The following is a 25,043-nucleotide window of genomic DNA, read 5'->3' as shown; positions in this document are numbered from 1 at the left end:
GGGGAGGGGGGCTGGCGGGTGAGGGCACGGGGCGGTGCTGGGCTCCATCCTGTCCCCCTTTGCCTCCTCGCTCCTCCCCTCCCCCCTCCCCAGCCCCTCTCGCTCTCTGCACCCCAGTCTCTCTTCCGTGACTTGGGAGAGGAGGGGACTGCGTGGAGGGCCTGGAGGCAGCATCCGGGAGGGCGCCCCTCGGTGCGCCTGCCCCCCGGGGTGAGGCCCAGAATTTTGGCTGTCACCTGACGGGCAGGAAGTTGGCAGACCACACAGCCTGACTCAGGCTCCCAGAAGGTAGGGCTGCAGCCCCAGCTTGAACGGGGCGACCCTCCAAAGCGGATTGGGGGGGCCGACCCATGGAGGTGTGCGTGGGTGGGGACCTCAAACCTGAAGTCACCTCCAGAACCTCCCCAGGCCTTATGGGGCCACCAGGAGTTCGCTGAGCTTGAGGTGCAGAGAAAGGCAGGAAGGGAGGCTCTTTAGGTCCCTTGGGGCTTCCGAGCACGGTTGTAGGGCAACTTGGGCACTAGATGGGGCTGCACAAGGACGTTGCCGGGATGGGTGGCTAAGCGGTGGGCTTCCTGTCACCCTCCAGAGGCTCAGCAGAAAAGTGTCCTGGACCACACTGACCTCTGTGTGCCCAGCCTGCTCTCGGGGCCTTTGATCTGTAGTTTGAAAAAATTCCCCCTGACATTTATGACTTCTCTTGGAAGTATAAGGTTACCAACCTACCAGAAAGAGGGGCATGATCCATCACTCAGCATTTATTTAGTGCCTACCAGTGCATAATGTGTGCCGGAAATCCCGGGACCCGTTAATTAATGCAAGAAAAGGAATTATCTCCAATTCTTCACCTCTGTGCCATACCTGAAACCTGGCTGTCCCCACCCCTGAGCCCTCTGTGAAGGGAACAGAATTCCGCCAGCACCATGGTGGTACAGGGCTCAGGCAATGGTGCGCACCTGTGCAGGAATCAAAAGTACTGCCACTAGCCAGCAGCAGAGTCTTGAGTCTGCACCTGAATGATCCTTGACTTGATTCAAGAGAAAAAAGTTTACATAACCTAGAGGTCATAATTTAAGCACATTTGCATGACTATGCAGCCATCAAAACTCTGGCCACCTTAAACAACTTCTGTCCCCCTTCCCAGCACCTAGCACAATTTCTGTTTTCTGACTGAATCTAACTACTCTGGGACCTTATCCACTGAGAGTCACAAAGTATTTGACCCTTTGTTTCTGGATTACTTCACTGACCACCATGTCCTCAAAGTTCATCCACACTGGAGCTGTGTCAGAACTTAGATTTGTTTTTTTTAAGGCTGAGTAGTATTCCACTGTGTCCAGAGACCAGTTTGTTTATCAACTCATCCTCTATGTGACTTTTAAAAATGTCCCCTAGACATAACTCTTCTGAAGGTGACAATGTTTGCTTGCATCCATCAGTGGGCACTACATGGGTGGCTGTGTGCTCAGCACCAAGGGGAACACACGGGAGGAATGTTAGACACAGGGTGCTTGCCCTAAGGAGATCCTGTAGTACAGGAAACTGGCAGCACAGGAGGCTAGCAGTGGGGAGTGTGTTCCATCTCTTCATTCTCCCCTTTGGAGACTTTCCCCTGGAACCGGGGTGTGTGTGTCTGCTTTGGAAGTGGCAAGGGCAGGGTGAAGATGAAGTAGCTCCATGATTGCAGATCTCCCTAATACACCCCAGGCACCAAGGGTTGGTCGCTGCATTGTGATGAGGAGTGTCAGGTGCTGCACAACTGAGCCTCCGCAGAACACTTTCAAAACTGCCTTTGGTTCTCTCTGCTTTGAAGACAGTGCTTCTGGTCATCAGAATGGGGGCTTCAGTCTTGTGTGGACCAGAATCACAGATGACGGCCTCATTCAGCATGGTTGGTGTGCTATTGTGTTGCAAAGCCAGGTCTGTGAAACTTGTGTTTTAAAAAAGGTGTATGTGTGTGTGTGTGTGTGTTTCTGTGTGTGACCAAGGGAAGAAAGTAATCAGGACTAGTCTTCCACCTTTTGGATCTGGGGTCTGTACATCTGTGCTGGAAGTGTGGCCCTGGGTGGCCTTGTCATCTCTGAGCCCTCTGAAACCGTCTCTCTAATGGCACTGGGGTTTTAACACTGGTTGTTTTCAGTACTGTCTGTTACATTGGGTGTTAATGAGAAAATACGAGGTACAACTGTCCCTCCTTTGCTCTTGTCATCTCAATCTGGACACAGATCAGAGGGCAGGCTTAAGGAGTCCAGACCCCAGGCTGCAGAGCTGGCCTCCCCAGCAGACCATCTGTGGGCGCTTCCTTGTTTAGTCTGGCTCAGCCTCAGTTTCCATGTCTGCAGTTGCAGTCTGACAGGGGCTTTGTGAGGAGTGAAGGAAATCATAGAACAATGCTCGGCAAATCTACTCTGTAGCAAAACTGCTGCTTCTGTGTCTACACTCACTACACAGTCAGTCTAGAAAATATTCGGAGTGACTGAAATCCAGGAACAGAAAGAAAAGAAAAACAGATGTTCAAGGAAGCCCCACAAAAGTGCTTTTAAGCACTTTAGCCAAATAAGAATTATGGCTATTATTATTATTATTATTATTATTATTATTATTATTATTATTTTGTGGTACTCATAAAACTCAGAGCCTCATGCACAATAGGCTCACCACTGAGCTACACCCCATTCCTAAAGAAAAAATGCAGGTGAATGTGGTGGTGCACACCTATACTCCCAGCGCTCAGGAGTCTGAGATAGGAGGATCACTGCAAATTCAAGGCCAACCTGTGCTACATAGTGAATACAAGCCCAGCCTAAACTATATACAGCAAGACCCTCTCTTTCAAAAAAAAAAAAAATTGCAAAAAACAGATTCCCAGGTGCCAGCCTCTATCTGGGCCAGACCACACCAGAAGAACACACCTAGGACATGTTATGTGAAGCCCATGGCCCATGCCTCTCCCCACACTCTCCTGAGAGACTGCGCTCTCTAGGTCAGAGGTTTTAATGGAAAGGCTAATTCTGGGAGGGTCACCTTTCATGTTGTGATTAGCTCAAAGGCTCAGAAATTACAACAGCCACTGTCCCATTTGTGTAATATATGTCTTTGGCCCAGTGCTGGGGGTCATAAAGTACCCCAGGTCCTGCCTGCCCAGCTGCTGTCCTTCCAAGTTCACTTTCCACTCCCCCAAACACACCTGTTCTGGTCCTCATGGCCATTCCCCAGCAGTCGATGCTCCTTATGGATCTGCAAGCCAGAGAGGGGTATGCAAACTCCACCCCTACCAAGAGGCCTCTCACCCCATGTGCTTGATGTATTTAGGGTGCAAGCTTCCCGCCCCCTCCGACTTGGGAATATGCTGCCTTTACTCATTAGTATGACAGCTGCAGGGTGGGGGACCCCCATGCTCTGGTCCTTAAACCTCACGCACCCTTCGGGTGCCAAAGGTATGCATCTGAACTGCGTCCTGATCTCACACTGAGAGTTAGGAGACTACTGGGTGTCACCGTGCTCAGTGGGCATCTGTTTTAAGCTGTATTTTTCACTTGTAATTTTACAGGGGGTTTTAAGCAAAACAATATGTATGACCATGAGCTATTTCCCTAATTTATAAAGAGCACTTGTAAACCAGACATCAAAATCAGCAAACTTTTTCCTGAAAGGTTCAAATAGTAAATATTTTAGGCTAAGTGGTCTCTGTCAAAGCAGCTGGATTCTGTAAGCCACAGATGGCAGGGGTGGTCACATCTGGCCAGAGGCACACAGCAGCACACAGGTTTGATTGGCACTGGAAGTTTACCATCCCAGAGGTAGAAAATTCAGCCCAGTGCAAGAAAGGCTAAAGGATGCTGACAAACACAACCTGAATAGACCAACAATTGTGTGTCGTTTATAATCAGATTGATGGGATGGACTTCAGAAGAGATGAACCATTTTTCGCCTGCTAGTCTGGCAATGCTCAAAAAGTTTGACGATGGTAATATTGGCAAGGGAGAGGGAAGCATGCCTTGTACATGGCAATCTTTGCCATTTACCAGCTTTGTGTCCATTTGACAATATCTGCCAGGCTTACAAAGGAACAAACCCTCTGGCATGGGAGTCCCATGAAATAATCTTATTCTTACTTGTGCAAGTATGCCAAGGCCTGTGCATGCAGATGTAGCACTAGTCCTGTGTTACAGGAAAAGGCCTGCTCTTCTATAGAGAGGGCCCCCATGCCATGGCACTGGGGGATCTTTGAGGAGGGTGAGGGGACCTGGGGACTTCAAAGACTCTGAAAACAAACACTGGCAGCTGTGAGAGAGGCCATTTATGGTAGGCACCTCTGCAAAGGGGAGCTCAGTGGCCCAAAAGGGAGAATTTTAACATTTATTTTGTGTCCTTGCCTTTCGTCTGAATTTTTCTTTTTTAACCAAGAGTCCTAGCTCCGTGGGATCCCACACTGCCTATTCAGAATGCAGTTTACTTGTGTGAGTTCCCATTTCAGCTTTGTCCCAATACAAGGGTGATATTAGAGATCTCAGGCCTCCACCCTCCTATTGAAAGGCAAGACTGGTGACCTGCCAGTGAAAAATAGGAGTTTTAAATGAAGGTGTAACCCACACAGTACACTTCACGAGTCTTTAGCACATAGCTTGCTCAGTCTTATGTATACCCATGGGGCCCATCACCCAGGTCCAGAGGTGAGTCTCTTCTACGAATCCCTGGGGGTCTCTCATGCCCGCCTCAGTGGCTGGGTCTCCTCTGCCCAAGCTCAGGACTCTTCTGAGCTATTTTCCTGTGTATTGCCTGTCCTTGACCTTCATATTAATGGAGACTCTTTATCTCCAGCTTCCTCCTTTTTTTTTTTTTTTTTTTTTTTAGACACAGTTCTCACTAAGTCACTAAATTGCTCAGGCTGAGTTTGAACTTGTGATCCTCTTACCTCAGCCTCCCAGAGTGCTAGGATTACAGGTATGTGTCACCACTCCCAACTTCTCCAGCTTCTTTTATTTGGCCATGCCCTGAAACTCATCCATGCACTAGTTTGGATGGTGCTATTCAAATTTATTGATCCATTCTACTGGTGATAAACATATTTTTATGGTGGAAACATTGGGTGCTGGAGTTTAGCCAGCTGGTGTTGGTTTTGATCATCCCAATTTTGTTTGCAAGATCCCCAACGCTAGAGTAAGAAGCCAGCCAGACACCTGCCTTCTCTCTATCATGCCTGAGCGAGAGTTGGCCTTGGCCTTGTTACTGTCACAGAGCTTTCTCCTCTTCTTCCTCTTTCTCCTCTCCCTCTTCCCCCTCCTTGAACTCCTGTTTTTACCTCCTCTTCCTCCTCCTCCTCCTCCTCCTCCTCTTCATCCTTTTCTTCTTCAGTACTGGAGATTGAACTTCAGGTCTTCACACTGAGCTACATCCCAAGCCCTTTTGATTTTTTTATTTTGAGACAAAAAGTTGCCCAAGTTGGACTTAAACTTGCAGTCGTCCTACCTCAGCCTCCCTGAGGGCTGGGATGACAGGCGTGCGCCATCACACCAGGCCACAGAGCTTCCCCGTGACCTACTTGATCTGAGAATTGTTGGTCTTGACATGCATGTGGATGCTGTGGCCGACTCTGTGGTAGAGGATCTGCCCAAGGGTGGAGTGGGGGAGCTGTTTCTCCCGGGACGTTATGCTGCTTTCCACGCTATGTTGTCCTGTGGGTCTCTCCTTGATTTCTTTCTGCTGTACTTTCTTGACCCTCCGAGCTTTGGCATTGACTCTATTGGCTTTCAGCACCATCTTGGTGAAAAGATTTATGATAAATGTTTGTGTGATTGGCACTTTGGGACCTCGCAGTGGAACTCCTGATAATGAGAGACAGTTTTTCTTAAATTTAAATTTTGAAATTTTATTAACCTGAAGGCAAACAACAGTCTTGTGCCAGCATTATATGAGGTTTGGTACATTACTACTGTAGAGGATAACTATTGGTATGAAACAAGGCTGCATTATGTTAACACTGTGCTTTGTTTCCTGCCTCTGGAAAAAAAATTAGGTGAAGCCCCGCGTGGTGGCACATGCCTTTAATGCCAGCACTCGGGAGGCTGAGGCAGGAGGATCGCTGTGAGTTCGAGACCAGCTTGGGCTACATAGTGAGTTCCAGGTCAGTCTCAACTGTCTCCAAAAAAAAAAAAAATATTAGATGATTCAAGAAGTCTTCTAAGAGGAAATAGCCTTTTCAAAAAGGGATCCGAGTATAGTGGTTTTGGGGAAATGATCAGATGATTAATAATGATACCGCCAAACTGGGTGGCATATGGATAGTTCCCATTGTTGTGAGAGTATGTCCCATTTGTGAAAAGTTTCTTCCCACATGACAGGGCTACCCTAGTTTGGAGAGGTCTTAGGCTGGTGTATAATGTGGCCTGTGGAGAAAGGGAGGGTGTTGTGTTTTGTTTTGTTTCTGTGCTTGCAGTGCTGTGACGCAGCAAGTGCTTCAGGTGCTCCACCTGGGAGCCACACCCAGCCCGGGAAAGGAGGTTTTCTCTGACTATTGTGGTCAGGGACATTGTGGCCCCAGCAAGAGCAGGAGACTGCCTGCAGGGAACAAACCAATCCGGATCCCTTTGGTATAAAAATTGCATATGATTTTGTGTCCTTCTTCATTTTCAAGTATATTTTAAAAAACCAAATCTCTCATGTCTTGTGGCAAAATCAGAGTAACTGAGCTTTAGAGACTTTCCTCAAAGCCTGGTGTGATGGTGAGCACCTGTAATCCTTGCATAGAGGGAGGTCAAGGCAGGACCCTTGTAGGTTTGAGCCCAACCTAGGCATATTAGTGACTTAGTGAGACCCTGTCTCTAATTTAAAGAAAATAAAAAGGGCTAGGGATGCATCTCAGTGTTAGAGTGCCCCTGGACCTCAGTCTGCTACCAACTGCACCTGGCACCTCCAGCATCTGGCCTATGCCCTGCCCCGCCTGTTCCCTAGATGCCCGTCCATCCTCTTCCCCACCTCCCTCGGTGCCAGGCACCTCTGCCCACTTATTTGCCCAGCAAGTTCCATCTGTGGCCCTTTCCCTCCTGTACTGTCCATCCCCTCTCCACAGGGCCATTGCCAGCAGAGCCCAGCTATGTCACTTGTCCTCACAGCAAGGCCATGCCCATCTCAATTTCTCCTTCCTCTCCAGGCCTCACTGCCCATTTCTGTGCTCTGCCACTAATCCCCAGCCCCAGCCCTTTCTTCTTTAAGAACACCAGTCAGACTGGGCCATGGCACACCCCAACAGCCTCCTTTTAAAAATCTTTATCTTGTTTTCACAAGTAAATATGTCATCTATTATTTCTGCTTTCCATCATTGCTTGAAATATTCTTTGTGGCTGGTAATACATGGGTGGATTTGTAACACATCCATGTATATTTGAAAAGAATATGTCTTCCCCATTTATTGTATGCAGAGTTGTACAGATCTATCTGTTAAAGCAATCATATCAATTATTTTTTAGTCCTCTGTAGCTGTACCTGGTGGTTCCCTTCTTGGCAACTTTCTGAAGTCCCTTACTGTGACAATGTCTTTACCAGTTTGTTTCTATCAATTTTGCTTTTTGTGCTTCAAAGCTATGCTGTGAGGCTCGTGAACATTTGTGATAATTGATGGAGTGTAAATATCTTCTTTGTCCCTCTTAATGTTGTTTCCCTTAAATTCTATTTTCTAAAAAAAAAATTCCATTTTCTCATAAAAGGACAGTGGGTCTGTTGGATTATGGCCACACCCCCAAATCTCATTTTAACTTAATCTCTTTTTAATTTAATCCCTCTTTAAAGAGCCTGCCTCCAAATTAGTCATATTTCTCCAGAAGTCTAGTCAAGTCTTGGGGTTAGGCCTTCAGCATGTGAATTTGGGGTTAGAATTCAGCCTGTGACACCCACACAGTGAATCTCTTTACAAGTATTGTCTACACTGGTTCCTATTCCTCTCCTCCCCTTCTATCATAAACCCCCTACTGTAGGGCTTTTCCCCTAGGACTCAATTTTAAACAGATCTTATCAGGGCCTTGCCTGATGGCCCATTCTTAATCCTTGTAGGACTTGGCTCTCAGCAGCATTTGATAGGATCCGCTCTTTTGGAAGCATGCATTCATTCAGCTCCTGACACCTCTCTCATGGTTTTTCTCCCACCTTACTGACCACTGCCCCCAGAGTCTCTTCTCAGGCTCCTCCATACACCCTGACATATAAAGTAGATGTGTCCCAGGCTGGGTCCTTTCCCTGACTGGTCCCGCTGTCCTGCCTCATTGCTTTAAAAGTCATGTATAGGATAATGACCCATAAGTTTCTTCTGCCCAGACTCCCCATTTGAAGCTAAGACTTTAATATCCAACCCTCTCAACATGTCTACCTAGACATGGAATGGATCCAAAAATAAAACTTGCGATTTTGATTCCCCAAACCCTCTCTTCCAGCCTGCCAGTTGCTCAGACCCAGCCTCCATGGAGTTCTTTTTTATTCCTCTTAGTAATAGTAATTTGCCCACCTGCTCAGCACAGAAAGAAAAATTTGCTCTGATAAGGTTATGAAGAATGTCATCTTCCTGCCTTGTTAATGATATGTCTTTTGGTTGGGAAAGGATACATTATTTTTCTGGTTCTGGGAACTGAACCAAAGGCCTTCATACTGAGCTACATTCCCAGTACTTTTTTATTTTTTATTTTAAGACAGAATCTCACTAAGTCACTAAGTTGCCCTGGCTGGGCTTTGTCTTGCAGTTCTCCTGCCTCAGCCCCTCATAGTGTTGGGATTACAGGTGTTTGTGGGACCACTCAGCTTGCATTCTTTATGTTGTAGATGGGCGTGTATGTGTCCTGCCGAGACCAGTGACCACCCCTAGGCGGTCTTGGCCAACTCCCTTCTGGGCTTCTGTTTCCTCCTATGTCAAGTGAGAAAATTAGAAAGGGTTTGAAATGGTGAATAGATTTCATCCTGATCAACTAATAATGACTTTCTGAAGCACTGTGCTGGATCCAGGTTCTGTTGAAGAGTTCTGTGATTGATTGCGGATGTCTGCTGTGGGTGTGAAACTGAAAATTGAAGCCTGGCTGCCCCCATTAGTCATCCCTGCCTGACCGAGACCCCTCCCAGCTTTAAAAATCCATGATGACCTTGTGACCTTGAGCAAATCACTTTGGTGCCCCAAGATTTTGTTTCTTCTTGAACAAGATGGAGATAAATAATCCCTGCCTTCCTGCTGCACAAAACTGCTCTGAGAAGTATATGAGATAAGTGGGTGAAAAATGGTGCTTGAAATAACAAAACACTCTATAAAGGGGAGGTTTTATTTTTATTAATTGACCTCTCTAGTCATGAATTCTCTCATCAGTCATGGCCTCCTTCGGACCAGCGTTTGCTTTCACCTTGAGTGTCTTTCTTAGGCTCAGCATCTTTAACAGCCTCTGAGCAGGTGTAAGCCAGGAGGTTTTCTTCAAGGTCACCTTGGCATAATGGGGTCCCAGAGCTCCTGATCCCCACCCAGAGTCCCTGCCACTTAATGATGCTTCTGTTCCACGGGTGGGGAAAACAACTTCCCAAAATAAATTCTTAGCTCCCTTGAGGGTTCTTCCTTATTAGTCAAATCTCTGGAGCTAGATTAATTCTCCAGTCGGGCAGTTAGGAGCTGTGGGTGTCCCTGGGTGCTCCTGTGTGATGCTCTGGTTAATTTCTGCAGTGAGCGTGTGTCCTGCAGCTGGTAGGCTTCCTGTGCAGATGTCCAGACAACTATTTTTATTACATGCTGAAAACATCCCTGTCCCTAAATCTTCAAGCCCTCCTTCTGTCACCATAAGCGCTGTTAATGTTTGTGTTTTCCACCAAAAATCCTAAACAATGTTTCCATTTGCAGCCTCCTATATGCATTAGCTTTTCCCAGAGACCTAGGGGATCTCCCTGTTCTCCTATTATTTGGTTTAAGCAAAGCTTTGGGGCCTTTCTTCTTGCCAGTAGTATATTCCAAGTTGGAGTCTTTGTCCAAGCTATGATTTATTAGCATATGTGTTGTATTGCAATGCATTTCATTTCCTTCAGCATTTTATTTGGGGCTTCATTCTACAGCCTCTGTCATAAGCAGTGTTTGTTGCTCTGTGAAATATGATGTGTTCAAAACTCCTCCTTCTCCCTCTCCATCTCCTCCCCTGTCTCCTCCTCTCTCTCCTCTTCCTTCTTCTCCTTCCTTTCCTTCTTTCTTTGCAGTAGATAAATAAAGGACTAAAGTTTCCTGTAGAACTGGAAACAGTGAATCAGATTTTAGTTTTGTTTAAAACCTGACCATCTCATCCAGGAGTCAAAAGGCTCAGGACAGAAGCCAGTATTGTCTTGAAAGTGTTGAGTTGCTGCCTCTACCAGTTGGGCGGCTTGTGGGAGACTGATTTGAGAGATGCTGTACCAGAAGTATAATCTGACTAAAATTGCTGCCTGGCACTTCCTCCCCTGACTTGCCTGTTCAGTGGGGGCTTCTCCGTGACTCAGCACCCTGGTGTTCTCTGCAGAGCGTGAGTGTGATGAGTGTGGCTCTGTCCACTAGCCATGGGACCCTAGACAACTCACTGATCTTCTGCACCTTCCTTCTTATCCACAAAAAGACCAGCCCCTTCACACAGGAAGTTAGATAAGATAGCATCTACCCGTGGGTAGGCACTAGGTGGGGCTGCTCATTAGCACAGTGGTTTAGAGCATGCTCCCAATATTCTCTTCCAAATCTCAAATTTGGCACGAACTGTCTGCAAAGCTTTTGCTTCTATTCTTTTGCCAGATCCCCCTTGATTACATCCATTACCCAGAGCTGCGTTTTGAATGTGTCACCCAAAATCACATGATGGAAGCTTAATCCCCAGGGCACCAGCGTGGAGAGGTGGGACCTTTCAGAGATGATCTGGTTTCCAGGGCTGTGGATTAAGTTGTTCTCACAGGAGTGGGTTAGGTATCTGGAAGGGTTTTGGCCCCTTCTCTTCTCTCCTACACATGTCTTTCTGCCCTTTCACTCTGGGAATATGGGACATGAAAGTACAGCCCCTCAATCTTAGACATTCCAGCTTGCAGAACTAAGAACCAAATAAATTCCTGTCCATTATAAATTATTCATTTTTAGCATTATGTTATAGCAGCACAAAAGGGACTATGACACTGACGCATTTGTTCATTGGACACTGCCCTCTGCTCAGTGCTAAGGATGAAAAGGTAAAAAACCAGGGTCCCCATCCCCAACACATCTGTCATCCGGTGAAGGAATAGACAGACATACAGTGAGTTGTAAGATAATGCAATTGCTCTAAACGATGTACAAAATGAAGATGGACCTAAGGGAGAAGGTCAGACAGATCTCTCCAAAGCAGTTGGGAAAGACCTGCAGAGCAGGAAGAAGAGAATGGAGACTGAAACATAAACAGGTTTCTGCCAGGGGAGAGGGAGGGACAGCTGCATGTGCAGAGCTGTGGAGGTACGGCTGGTGTTTGGGACTGCAAGAAGATTGGGGGTGTAGGCACGGGACGGGTGCCACCAAGAGCCCTGATGCTGTGCCTAGGAGAGCAGATGCCGCCCTCTGGGCCAGGACAAGCCAGTAGGACATCTGAGCAGGGGCTGTGAACCAGGATGTACATCCAGGTTACAGAGATCACAGACAGCAGTGTGGAGAGCAGATGGTCCCCTTGAGGCAAGAGGTGGGCCCTTTTTTAATGGGACTTGGGCCAGGCACCATTTTATTGTCATGACAATAAACTTGTCATTGAAGTCCAGAGTGTGCAGGAGTCTAGCATGCATGGTAAGTGCAGCTCATGGATTGCCACGAAATGAACATGGCCTGGTCACCCAGTGACACAAGGATCAAGAAGCAAATGGAACCAGCTGGGAAAAAGTATTGTAATAGAATAATAACTTCTAATATAAGAATTTTATTGTAAGCATGTCCCAACTATTGCCCTGGACATGCTTACACTAAAGTATTATTTGTTTATTCAAACTACCATTTAATTGTGTGTCGTATATTTTATCTGACAACCTTAGCATTATCCATGTTGTTGCTTATAACAGTCGGTCATTTGGTTTTTGTTGCCAATAATAGTCTATTTTATGAATAGTTTACATTTTATCAGTACTACTGTTGATGAATATTTGAGTCAATTCCAATTTTTGGCTATTATGAATAATGCTGATGAGCATTGCTATACGTCTGATTTGGGAATGTGTTTGTCTGCCAGAGGTGGATTGGCTGGATCCTAGGAGAGGTTTATATTCTGCTTGCTAATAAATAGTGTCAGGACCGGGGATTTAGCTCAGTGGTTCTGGTGCCTGCCTCCCAAGCACAAGGGCCTGAGTTCGATCCCTGGTACCAAAAAAAAAAAAAAAAAAAAATAGTGTTAGATAGTTTTCCAAAGACATTGTCCCAGTTGGTGCTTCTGTCTAACAAATAAGAGCTTTGTTCACTCTACATTCTGACTCACGCATGGTACTGTTCCTCTCTTTATTGTAGACATGGTGGTGGGTGTGTAATCAAAACTAACAATTTTGTGGCTTTAATGTGCATCTCATTTAAGACTGATTAAACTGAGTACCTTTTCTTGTGGTTATTGGTCATTCTGTATACACCCCGTTGAGTTTTTATCCATTTTTTTCTATTGGGCTGTCTTTTTCTTAACAAATTGTTGTAGTTCTTTATACATGAGGGATATGTATCCTTTGTCACATATATGTATTGCAGGTTATCTTTCTTCAGTTTGTTACTTTAAGGTAGTCCAAATTGTGTGTGTGTGTGTGTGTGTGTGTGTGTGTGTGTGTGTTTTCTTAACGCTCTTACTGCGTTCTGTTTAAAACTCAGTAGCCTGAAGTGTATGTTTCATCTAAAAGCTTTATTGTTCCATCTCCTACATTTATATCTATAATCCATCTAGAATAGATTTTTCTCTTTAAAGTCAATTTTATTGAGGTGCAATTTATGTACAATAAAATGTAACCATTGTAAGTATCCCTTCCAGGGAACTTTGGTGAATGGATATACCTGTTAACCACAACCTCAATCAAGATATAGAATGTTTCCATCACCCCCAAAAGTTCCCTCATGCCCTGCTGCTACTTAAAATGTGATCCATGGACCAGCAGCTCTGCCCTCAGCTGGGGGCTGTCACTGATGCAGACTCAACCTGCTGAGCTAGAATGTGCATCTTCGCAAGATTCCCCTGCACCCTGTATGCACAGGAAGGATTTCAAAACAAGCTGAGTTCCTTTGGAGAAGGGAGACAAGCCAAAAAAGCTGTTCATTTTGTTATAAATAGCATAGCCTGAAGCAAGTACAAAGGAACTGATATATTATCATGCTGAGGCAGGGTGTGGGGGGCAGGAGGAGCAGATTGGGCAGAGTTTGTGGGGTCATTACAAGAATGCCCTTGGACCCTCCAACCCAACGCCTGTTCTTTGGAGGCCTGGCCTCTGGATGCCTTGGTCAGGAGTAAGACTTGCGAGTTTGAAGAGCAAGATTTGGGGAGACCATGGCCCCTTGGGGAAGCTGCGACCTGGTCTGTGCTCTGGACCATGACGGAAAAAGCCATCCTGACGACCACATCCAGAAGAGACCTTCATGTGGGGGTTCATCCCTTTTTTTTTTAGTGTAATTTTAAAAATCTAAGTCTAATTATTTGGTTTAAAAAGTCAAATACAACCATGGGGCCAATAATGAAATAAATGTAGCAGGCCCCTCCTCCCCACTCCTGATTCTACTCCACCAGCATTTTCTTCACCTCTGCCCCTGACTCTGGATGGCTCCTCGACCTCACCCAGCTTCCCCAGATCCAGCCTCCCATGACTGATTTTTCAGTGAAGAAATTTTCCACTCCTTCGGGGCAAGAGAAGGCACCTGGGGGCTGCTTTGGGCCCACCTGTGCACCCCTCGGCTGGGTCTCCAAAGCCTCTGCAGGACACAGGACCCTCTTGCCAGCTCTGCTACATCAAGCAGGAAGGTCTCACCTGCTCTTAAGTCTGTAGATATTTTTTTAATTGTGAATTAAATTTGTTAAAAATATTCAAACAGCACATGTACATATGGTATAAAGAATACTAGCAATACAATTCCACATTAAAGTATATGGAATTCATTTATGTGACTGGTTTGTAAACTTATTTCCAAAGGAATATTCCTTTGTCCTAGCAACATCCGCTCTCCACAACAATACCAAGTTCTCATATGACAAATTTCTGCATGATTGTGCCTGTAAATCTGAGCTGTTTTATTCCTTTGATCGACTTGTTTGTCTCTGAACAAATACCAAGCTATCTCCAATACCAAGCTATCTTTCCTTCCCCTTGTTTTCTGCTTTCTTGGATTTTAAATGAGTATTACATGGTTTTGTTTAACATTCTTAGTATATTAATTATACTTAATATAAAATTTTTAGTGATTACCTAAGTGTGTTTGTTCATTTGGTCCTCCCCTGCCCCTGCTTTCTTTCTTTGTTTTATTTTTTGTGATGCTGGGATTGAACCCAAGACCTCTGCACTGAGCTACGACCCCATATTTTTTTTAATGTTTTTTATTTTGAGACAGGATCTAAGCAGCTAACTAAGCTGCCCATGCTGGGCTGGAACTTGCAATCCTCCTGCCTCAGCCTCCCAGAGTGCTTGGGTTACAGATCTGCACTACTACCCCTAGATGTTTTGTTTTTTTGAGACAGGGTCTTTCTCTTTTGCCTAGGCTGGCCTTGAACTCCTGAGTTTAAATCATCCTTGCACCTCAGTCTCCCAGGTAGCCTCACTGGACATAGAAAACATTCAATTTTAACTAATCTAAGTCCACTTTCAAATGCCAGCTATTGTTTTATGTGGTGAAGGATCTTTGAGCATCTCTAGGTCCTCCCCACGTTCCACCCCTATCCCTACCCTGTGAGGATGCTGTCAATCATTCATTTTACTGCGTACTGTAACTGTGCGATACAGTAGAGGCTGAGGCAGGTGTGAGCAAGTTTTAATTGCAAGTTTGAGTCCAGCCCCAGCAATTTAGCAACTTTTCTTGGGGTGTTCCCAGGGATCGAACTCAGGACCTTGTGTTCACCAGGCAGGTGCAATGTCACTGAGCTAAATCCCCAGCCCCAATTTAGCAACTCTTTGAGAGGCTGTCTCAAAGACCCTGGATTTAATCCCTAGCACCACAAACAACAGAAAACAGTTATCTTTCGGACCAATTAGGAAAAAGAAAATTGGGAGGTGTCATCTTATTTTCAGCTGTTCTCTCTCCAAGGTTCTTCCCTTCTTTGTGTCATTTTGTTCGGGCCAACAGAAGCTCTCTCTGCTGGCTGTGACTTCTCTCAATTTTTGTTTATCTAAAGACAGTTGCTATTTCTCCTTTGCTCTGCAGGATGCTTTTACTGAATTCTATTATAAATTGGTGCTTTGTCCCCTTAGTGCCACAATCTAGGGCTCCACTGGCAACGAGCCAGCAGGTGGAAGATGGGAGCTTTGTCCCCACCGGGTGATCTGGGCATTCCTGATCCCTATAAACTCTAAAGAAACACTACTGATTAGGTTGGATGACTGTTGTTGTTCTGTGATGTTTTCCCTCCCTCTTTGCAAGCAAGGCTTTTCTTTTTTTCTTTTCAGTTCATCATTTGGGGAGTGAGGAGAAATGGAAATGGTGAAAAGCAGACTTGCTTGTGTCCGAAGCAAGTTAACCCACTCGTGGCCTTCAGTTCATTTTGGAATGCCCGTTATCACTTCAGGCATCCCATAACTGTTTTCTCTTTTTCTTCTCCTTCTGCTCATCCAACTGTGCTATGCTTTTAATATTACCTGGTACTTCTCGGATGTTCCACTTTGGTGTTTTTTGGTTTTTGGTTTTTTTCCCTGTCTTAGTTTCCTCTCTGCATTTCAGGCTGGGAATTCAACTGGCGCTTCACTAATGATCACTTGTTCTTTTCTCAGCCAGGCTCCTGACGAACTCATGCAGGGTCTTCTTCAGTTCCTCGAGTCTTTTGATTCTTAGTGTTTCCATCTCTCTGCTTACCTTATCCACCTGTTCTTGCATTATGTGTGCTTTTTCCACTGAAGACCTTAGCATATTAGTCATAATTATTGTAAATTCCCAGTCTGATCGTTCTCGGCACCTGTGTCAGATCTGAGTCTGGTTTTGATATTGCTTTGTCTTTCAGATTGTCTTTCTTCTCGCCTTTCGGCACACCTTGGACTTGTTGACAGCCGCACACACTGTGTCGGGTAATAGGAGCCGGTCAAAAGAGCCCAGGGGGAGGAATTTACATCAATCTTGCGAGGAGTCAGGCTCTGTGTGATGAATGCTGAATTTAGAGATACCCAAAGCTTTGAGTTACTCTAGTACCCTTGTTTTGATGTTTGAGAGAGAGAGAGAGAGAGAGAGAGAGAGAGAGAGAGTGTGTGTGTGTGTGTGTGTGTGCGTGTGTGGCAGTACTAGAGATTGAAACCCAAGGGCTTTGCACTGAGCTATATCAGCAGCCCGTTTTTACGTTTTGTTCTGAGGTAAGATCTGGCTAAGTCACTGGATTGCCAAGACTAGGTTTAAACTTGGATCCTCCTGCCTCAGCCTCCTAGAGTGCTGGAATTACCGGTAGCACCCCCATAATTGTCAATATGAGATTTTTCTGGGACACTCATAGTGAGATACTGTGACCTTTCTGAAGGGAAAGCTCAACCTAGTGTAGCCCTCCTGGCCCCCAGACTGTGGCACCAGAGTTTCCCCACTTACACTAATCCACACACTCAACCTCCAGCAACACATCAATCACCATGTGAGTGTTTCCACCACTCTGTGGCCCAGGGGTTCTTATTCTGAAGAAGCAAACCTCAGTTACTGCATCTTTTTGGAAGTCCCTGACCATCACAGTTCCCAAAGTGGCCACTTGTCCTGTGACTTTACTTCTTTGATGGATCCAAGAAAATTGTTGACCCATGAGTTTGTCCAGTTTTTTTTTTTTTCCCTGTTAGGAAGGGAATTATGATTTCCAAGTTGTTTACATGCTAAAGGTGAAACAAGAGGATAATACCAAGCTATCTTGTTACTGTTGTATATCATTTACAGTTGACTATGCTGTGTAACAAATATAGCATTACAGTCACAGCTCTTTCCATCTTGTTTCTCATTATAACCTAAGACTCGGCATGGTCGTGTCCAGTCAGAAGAGGGAGAAAGTGTGCAAAAGTACTTCCTGGGAAGCTCATTTTGACCCAGGGCAAAAGCAAAGCACCTCATGCTTGAACACAGGGCCTTGAACTTGGTCATATGGCTACCACACAAGCGCAAAGGAACATGGAACCTATGATCTTCTTGTACCCAAAGGAAGAGAATGGAACCTCTGGAAGCACTAGTAACCTTCATCACTTGGTGCTTTACCTGGGCTCTGAAACATCTGCTGGGCGGTCCCCTGGGCTTGTTTCTGTCACATGTGCCTTGACTCCTATTGGTCTTTAGCTTCTCTGTGATACAATAGATTCAGTCTCTCAAATTCCATAAGACAACAAAAAATAAATAACAACAAGAAGAAAAACTCTGTTGGGATGCTTTGCTTGTTGGAGTTGTACTGAATGTTTGCATCACTTTGGAAAGAACCAGCATCTTCATGATACTGAGTGCTTCCATCTATGAATTTGTTTCATTTTTCTCCCTACTTAGGACCTTCTTTAATGTCTCTCCATTATGTTTTTTAATCTTCTCAATGGTGTCTTGCTTAATTTTTGTTCAATTCCTTTGTAGTGCCTCCTGGTTTTTTATGATTATTATTAAAATATTTTTAAAATTTTCATTCATGTGTGTTGCTAGAATAGATATGAGGTTAACTATTTTATTTTTAATCTTGGATTCAGTAATTATGACATTTTAAGAGCTAATAATTAATGTAATTGTTTTCTGTGTAGATAATAATATCTTCTGTAAATTATGACACGTTTTCTTTTTTCTTTTTACATTCATATATCATTTATTTCTGTTTCCTATATTCCTATTCCATGCTGGCTGGCATCTCCAGTTAAGCAATGAGTGGTTGTAATAGTTGTGACCATCAGTATTTTGGTCCTTTTGAGAAGGAAAAGCTTGCAGAGCTCACCCTTAATCGTTACACTTGCTGGAGGATCGAGGGGAGGGGGATCCTTAATTAGATTAAGAAAATTTTCCTTTCTATTTCAAGCTAACCAATGATATTGTGAATTCACATCACATTTTATCAAAAGCTTTTTTTACAGTTGCTGAATTGCCAAGATACAATATTTTTCCTTAATCTGTTAATAAATTGAGTTTCATCAAAAGATATTTTAAAAGTTAAGCCAATCTTACATTTTGGGGATAAACTCAACTGAGGCATGTTTTCATTTATTTTGTGTAATTTTGGTTTGCTTAAAATGTAGAGGGTTTTTTCACAAGAGTAAAATTGACTGGTAGTTTTTCTTTATTATATTGTGTTTATCCAGCTTTAGCTGTGAAATATTAGAATGATAAAAATTAGTCTGGGAAGTTTCTTTGTTTTTCCATCTTGCCAAAGAGTTGTATAAAATTGGAATTATTTGTTCCTTGAAGTCTTGGTAGAACTTGCGTGCAGAAACAGCTGGACCTAATGCTCTCTTTATAAGAAGATTTTAAATTAAGGATTTACCTTAATAGTTATAGGGCTATTGATGCTTTCTATTTCTAACAGTTTTAGTAAATTTTATATTTTTAGGAATTTGGACATTTGATTCAAACTGCCTGAAGTATTGCTATAAACACATTCATATTCATCCTCCCCCTACTCCTTTTCTCTCAACTTTTTGAGAAAGGGTCTCAACTATATAACCCAGGCTGACCTCAAACCCACAGCAAAAATAAATAGCTATCTTTGCTTTGTATCCTCATATCGTGGGAAGGATGAGGGTTCTCTGGGGTCCCTTTTACAAGAGCACTGATCCCATTAGGAGGGCTCCACCCTCATGACCGAATCACCTCCCAAAAGCCTCATCTCCTAATGCCATCCCATAGGGGTTTCAACAAATGAATTTGAGAGACACAAATCACAGCAGAGGCTTTCCGGAAATGGTGGTCTGTATCTGTTTTCCATTGGTACTGGGGATTGAACCCAGCTCACACTAAGCTACACCTCTCAGCCCATTTTTATGTTTTATTTTATTTTGAGACGGTCTTGCTTGGTTGCTTAGGCTGGGTTCAATCTTACTATCCTCCTGCCTCTGCCTCCTGGAATACTGGGATTATAGGTGTGTGCTACCACATCCAGGCTTTGTGGGGACATCTGTATACAAGCCATAACATCTGCCTTCCTTCTATCTTCCAAATTTTTATGAAAATCTCTTACCTGCTGTCATCTCCATTCTCCCACTCACATGTACCTGCATGAACACGCACATTTCCTTGCTTTTACTGTCGAATTCCTATAACTTCAGGAGGGCATGGACAGAAATGTGCATGTATTCAGCTGGAAGCAGGGTTTCTACCAAATACGTATGGACTTCCATGGTTGTAGATCAGGGACTCTCTGTGATTTTTTTTTTCCTCTGTGTGTTTTGACTCCTTTTCTTTTGGACTCCTCACTGTGCCCCTCAGAATAGCAGGGCAAGCAGCCCTGGGCATCTGATAGAAATGCTGACTCTGAGGCCCCCTCCAGTCCTGGAACCTCAAAACATGAATACTGTATATTTGAAGATTGGATCTTAAAAGGAGCTAAGTTAACTGAAGTTACATGGGAGACCCTTAATCCAACCTGACTGTGCATTCATAAGAGGCAACTGGGACACAGACACACAGAGGAATGACACTGTGAAGATGGGGTGAAGACAGGGTCTATAAGCCAAGGACCACAGCCTCAGGAGGAGCCAGCCATACCGCTTTGACCTTGCTCTTCCAGCTTCTGGGACATGAGGAATAAATGTCTGCTGCTTGGAGCTCCAGTCTACAGTGTCTGCCTGGTGACCACAGGAGGTGAAGACAGGTCTTGTTGACCCTCCCTTCTCTGGGGTGACTCGGCCTCCACATCTGTGTGAGTCCACAAAGCGAGAACTGGGCCCTCCCCCGTCACCAGGGCTCTGGTGTGACAGTCAGTATTCCAGCCACAGCCTCACAGGTTTCTCTGCTCAGAGGAGGTACACTAATGTGCGCCCAGCCCTCAGCTCTGCAGAGCAGCCTGGAGGTGCCTGGTTGTCCTGCGTCCCCACCAGCACTGTCATCACTCAGAGCTCTGCCCGATTTGTGTCCTCACTGCCACTATTTTTATCCCCACTGTTATGAGCCCCTCACTGGACCCAGTGCTGAGTTAATTTATTTTTTTAATTGGCTCTGCCCAACCTGCCCTGGGAGATTATGGGAGTTCAATTTAAAGTCAGAGAGAGGAGAGGCCAAGGCCAGTTGATTCCCTGGCTCAATTGTGTGGTAAATCTAGTTTGGTCTCTTCCCCATTTAGCACATCTCTTTTCTGATTGTTGAAAGCAGACGGAAGACAGATCTGAGTGCCCTGCTTCCTCCTTGGAAGGTCAGGATGAGGGAGAGGCTGCTCCCTCCCACCCTCCGTGTCTTACCTGGTTCCCAGCACACCCCAGGGCAGTGGTGGCAAACCCAAGTGGGCTGTTTATATCCTTGAAAGCTCTAAAAGGTCCTCATCATTGCTAGGGAAAAGGCCAGGCACCCTCAAGGGATGGGGGCACTGGCAGGGCCCACAGCCAGCTTCTACATAAAGGGCGCAACTACCCACCAGGCCCAGTCTGCCAGACCTGCTAATGCTACCCTGACCAGCAGCTCTCCCTCCCTGGCCAGGTTGTTGCCTGCTGTCTTTGTGACTTTCTTCATTGCTGAGACAAAATACCCAACACCCAAAGTTAAAGGAGGAAAGTTTTACTGTAGCACATAGTTTGTAGAGGTTTCAGTCCATAGGCCCCTGTCTCCAAGGCAGGACACCATGGCAGAGGGGCATCACAGGGAAGAGACAGCTCATGGCAACCCTCTTTCCCTTTTGTCCTACCCAGGCTACAAGCCTTTCAGGTGGTGCCACCCACACCCAGGTTGGGGCTTCCATTATCTACACCCAGAACTATGCTAAACCAATTTAGTGGACTAATCCAGTACTGCATACCCTTGATCACAGTATCACACTCTAATCTAGCCACCTCCAAAACAACCCCACCTATGAGCACAGGAGGCTTTGTGGGGACACCTGTGTACAAGCCATAACTTCTGCCTTCCTTCCATCTTCCCACACTCTCTCCAGCCCCGCAAAACCTTTTCTGGCTGTTTTCTCCAGCATAGCTGCCTCCTTCTCTAACTTTCCATTGCATTTCGTGATTAAAAGAAAAGAATTAGTTACAAACATAAAATGATGCCACCACGCTGGAAAACAGTTCGCCACCACCAGGAGAAGTTGATTCAGGGTTACCATTAAACCAGCACCTTCAGGCCTAGGTGTGCAGCTAAAGGGATTGAAAATAGGTGCTCAGCTGCATGTGATGGCCCATGCCTGTAATTCCAAAATTTGGGAGGCTGAAGCAGAATGATCTCAAGTTTGCAACCATCCTGGGCAATTTAATGAGATTCTATCTCAAAATTTAAAAAAGGACCGGGGATGTAGCTCAGTGCAAAGGCCCTGGGTTCAATCCTCAGTATCAGGAAGGAGGGAGGGAAGGAAGGAAGGGAAAGGAAAAGAGAAAGAAAGGAATGCAGGCAGGTGTTCAAGCAAATCCCATGTGCTGATGTTCATAGCAGCAGTCTTCACAATAACCAAAAGGTGGGAACAACCCAAAAGCACAACTGCAGATGAGTGGGTAGCACCAAGGTAAATCCACACAGTGGGCGGTGGGCCAGGCCTAAGCAGGACTAGAGTCCTGGTATGTGCTTCCTCAGGGTGAGATAGAAGCCAGACACGGAGGAGCACATGCCATCTGGTTCCATTTGTATAAAATGTGCAGAATAGGAAAATCCTTAAGAGAGAAAGCAGGTGAATGGCTGCAGGGGCTGGGAGATGGGGGGGTCACAGTTTGGGGGTACAGGGTGTCCTTTAGGGGTGGTGAAAACATTCTGGAACTCGATAGAATTGGTGGTCATGTGACATCGTGAATGTGATAAATGCTACTAAGGTTTGAGCTTACAGTAACTGATTTTGTGTGAAGAAATCGTGGATTTTTTGAGATAGAAGGGACTTTAGCCCAGGCCACCAGGCAGGTTTGGTGAGAATCCTGCAGGGTCCCCTACCTGAGCACCTCTGGTTTGTGAGGTACCCCCGGTGCGGGGAAGGAGCCTGGGCAGATGAGGTCTGTCCCTGCCTGACAGCCATGCAGAGATGGCTCCCCGCCCCCCTCCCCTTTCCTTCAACAGCCACGTTAGCACTTTTATTTCAGCCTTTCCTTTCCCAGCCATAATGTTGGCAGAAGCAACATAGCTCAGGGGTCAAGTTTTTGAATTTGGGCTCGAATCTGGCCTCCTCCTGAGCTGGACAGGAAACATCTTCCCTGACTGTGTGATGAGGGTGATGTGGGATCCCCCGGCTGCGACCCAGACACAAACAGGTAGTGAGATGGTACAGAGCATGTGTGGCAACGAGGCAGCCGCGAGGGAGACTCCTTGGGATTTATGATTCTGATTCCTCCCAGTGTCCTCATGTGGCTTTTCCTAGTCATCTCCAACTCGGCCTTCTCACTGGATAGTTACTGTGACCATATAATTTACTGTCCAAACCAAGACACTTTTTGTTTTAATTAACGTCCAGGAAATTGACTCCTTTTGGCATGTAGCTCTATGAATTTTAATGCATGTGTGGATCCCGCTAACCACCACCACCATCTGGATGCACTCCTAAGGCCACTTCTTTACAGTCCACTTACCTCTCCTCCCCACCCGGGCAACTGCTATTGTGTTCCAAGATAATGGTTTTCTCCCTCCAAGAATAACTTGTCAAAGAGATCATACAATATGCAGCATTTTGAAATCAGCTGCATTCATTCAGCATATTACTATTGAGACGTATCTATGCAGTGTGTTCCTGTACATTGCCAAGTAATATTCCACTGTATAGAGGTATTGTGTTTTCTATTCACCCACTGGTGGACAGATTTGGCCAAGGTATGGGTTCAGCTGTTAAAAAACTTTAGTGTGTGCGAACATAACTTGACATTTTTCTAGGGTGAATACCCAGGAGTGGGGCTGCTTAATTTTATAAGAAACTACCGAAGTGTTTCCCAGCGTGGTAGTCTACACCTCTTTGTAGCATTGCCAGCAAAGTGTGCATCCATCTGGTTCACACCTTCACAACCACTGACCACTTGCTATCATCAGTACTTTAAACCATTTAGCCAAAGCAGTCACGGTGTGGAGACTTGTGGCAGAGTTAGTTCGCATTTCCCTAACGGCTGGCCAGACCAAATGGTTCCCTTGTACTTATATGGCACCTGTATGTCCTTTCTGGTATAAAACTTGTTCAGATTGTTTGTCAGTTTTCAGATGGGGATGTTCATTCTCTTGAGTGCTACATTTTGAGAGTTCCGGGCAGGAGTTCTTTATCAGATATGTGATATGCAAATAGTTCCTCCCAACTGTAACTTGTCTTTTCATTCTTTTAACTGTCTTCCACAGTGCAGAATTTTTAGGTTTTGGAAGGCCAGTTTCTCTAGTCTTCGTTTTTTTCATGGTCTGTGGTTTTGGTGTCTTATCTAAGAACTTTATCTAACCCAGTGTTACAAACGTTTCTCCTATGTTTTCTTCTAAAAGTTTGATTGCTTTTGTGTTTATATGTAAGCAAATGATCTATTTGGAGTTCATTCCTGTTGTACTGGGAATTGAACCCAGAGTCTTCACACTGAGTTTCAGCCCCAGCCCTTTCTAATTTTTTTATTTTGAGACACTAAATTGCCAAGGACTCCTGAACGTACAAACCTCCTCCCTCAGCCTCCCAAAGTACCAGGATTTCAAACCTATATAACCATGCCCTGCTAAAATCAAGTTTTGAAAACTATTTCGACTGTTCTCATTTCTTAGCCTTTCCATATAAATTTGACAGTCAATTTGTCTATATCTCAAAAAAAAAAATCCTGCAGTGAGTTTCATTTATAATTGAGTTAAATCTATAGATCTGCTTGGCAAGAATTTATTTACATCTTCTTTGATTTCCTTCATTGGTGTTTGATAGTGTTCAGTAAACAGATCCTGTGTTTCTTTTGTGAGATTTATACTTCACCTGTTTGGGGAGGACTCCGGGATTGGGGAAGAGCTCTGTAAATCAAGCCAGTAGACTCCTGAGAGTAGGAAGAGGCATGTTAATGATTACACCAGGGCAATAGGAGCAGACCAGGTGCAAATGGGAAGTGCATTCCAGCTGTGAAGGGGTCTCCTTAAGCACAAACATCCGGTGGGACACCAAGTCCAGATGTGGCCTCTCTTCTCCTGCACAGTGGAGCTGCTGCTTCCTGTGACCCAGACACTTTACTCCCAGGACTATGAAGTAGCCGTGATCACACTAGTTGCGGGGAGGGGGTTGTTTTCCTAAAAGCCACAGGTGAAAATATTCTTTTAAAATTTTCAAATTATGTAAACAAAATTATCCACTTCCTTCCTCTTCACAAGAGTAGGGTCAATCCCAGAACACTTGCTGAGGTCACTCAAGCTGTTGCTTGAGTATGGCACCTTCTAGAGCCCTTCCCGGGCAAGGGTGTATAGCAAGGGAAATTGATTTTTACTTCCTGGTTATTGGTTTCCTAATCAGTATCGCCCAGTACTCACCAAAGTGTTCCTGCTTCTTAGCATAGGCTCTGCTCAGTCCCATGACTGCGGCTGCATGTGGCCCACAGGAGAGAAGCTCCATGCTCCCTGTGACTGACAGCCTAGTACTCACCAAAGTGTTCCTGCTTCTTAGCATAGGCTCTGCTCAGTCCCATGACTGCGGCTGCGGCTGCGTGTGGCCCACAGGAGAGAAGCTCCATGCTCCCTGTGACTGACAGCTCAGGGTATGGCACACAGTGTCCCCTCTGGTGGACATGCAGAAGCCCACTTCTTTGTTCCTTGCATGTCCTTGCATGTGCCTCCTGCCTCCCACAGAGGGGTGACTGTTTAGGGATCAGTGTGAGATCTC

General features: G+C 45.2%; 1 protein-coding gene across 1 annotated transcript in view; it reads left to right on the top strand.

The window, feature by feature from the left end:
- The first annotated feature begins 151 nt into the window (after nt 1–151).
- Nucleotides 152–25,043, top strand: part of Card11 (caspase recruitment domain family member 11) — a 103,187-nt gene continuing 78,295 nt past the window's right edge. Inside the window, exon 1 of the mRNA XM_010642813.3 lies at nt 152–288. The gene's annotated coding sequence lies outside the window, so the exon portion shown is untranslated. The remainder of the gene's footprint in view (nt 289–25,043) is intronic.

Source organism: Fukomys damarensis, unplaced genomic scaffold (genome assembly GCF_012274545.1).
Source record: "Fukomys damarensis isolate Sample0158 unplaced genomic scaffold, DMR_v1.0_HiC HiC_scaffold_17, whole genome shotgun sequence".
In the NCBI taxonomy this organism is placed as follows: domain Eukaryota; kingdom Metazoa; phylum Chordata; class Mammalia; order Rodentia; family Bathyergidae; genus Fukomys; species Fukomys damarensis.
The sequence above is the reverse complement of the archived record's forward strand: the minus strand, read 5'-3'. Positions and strand labels throughout refer to the sequence as shown.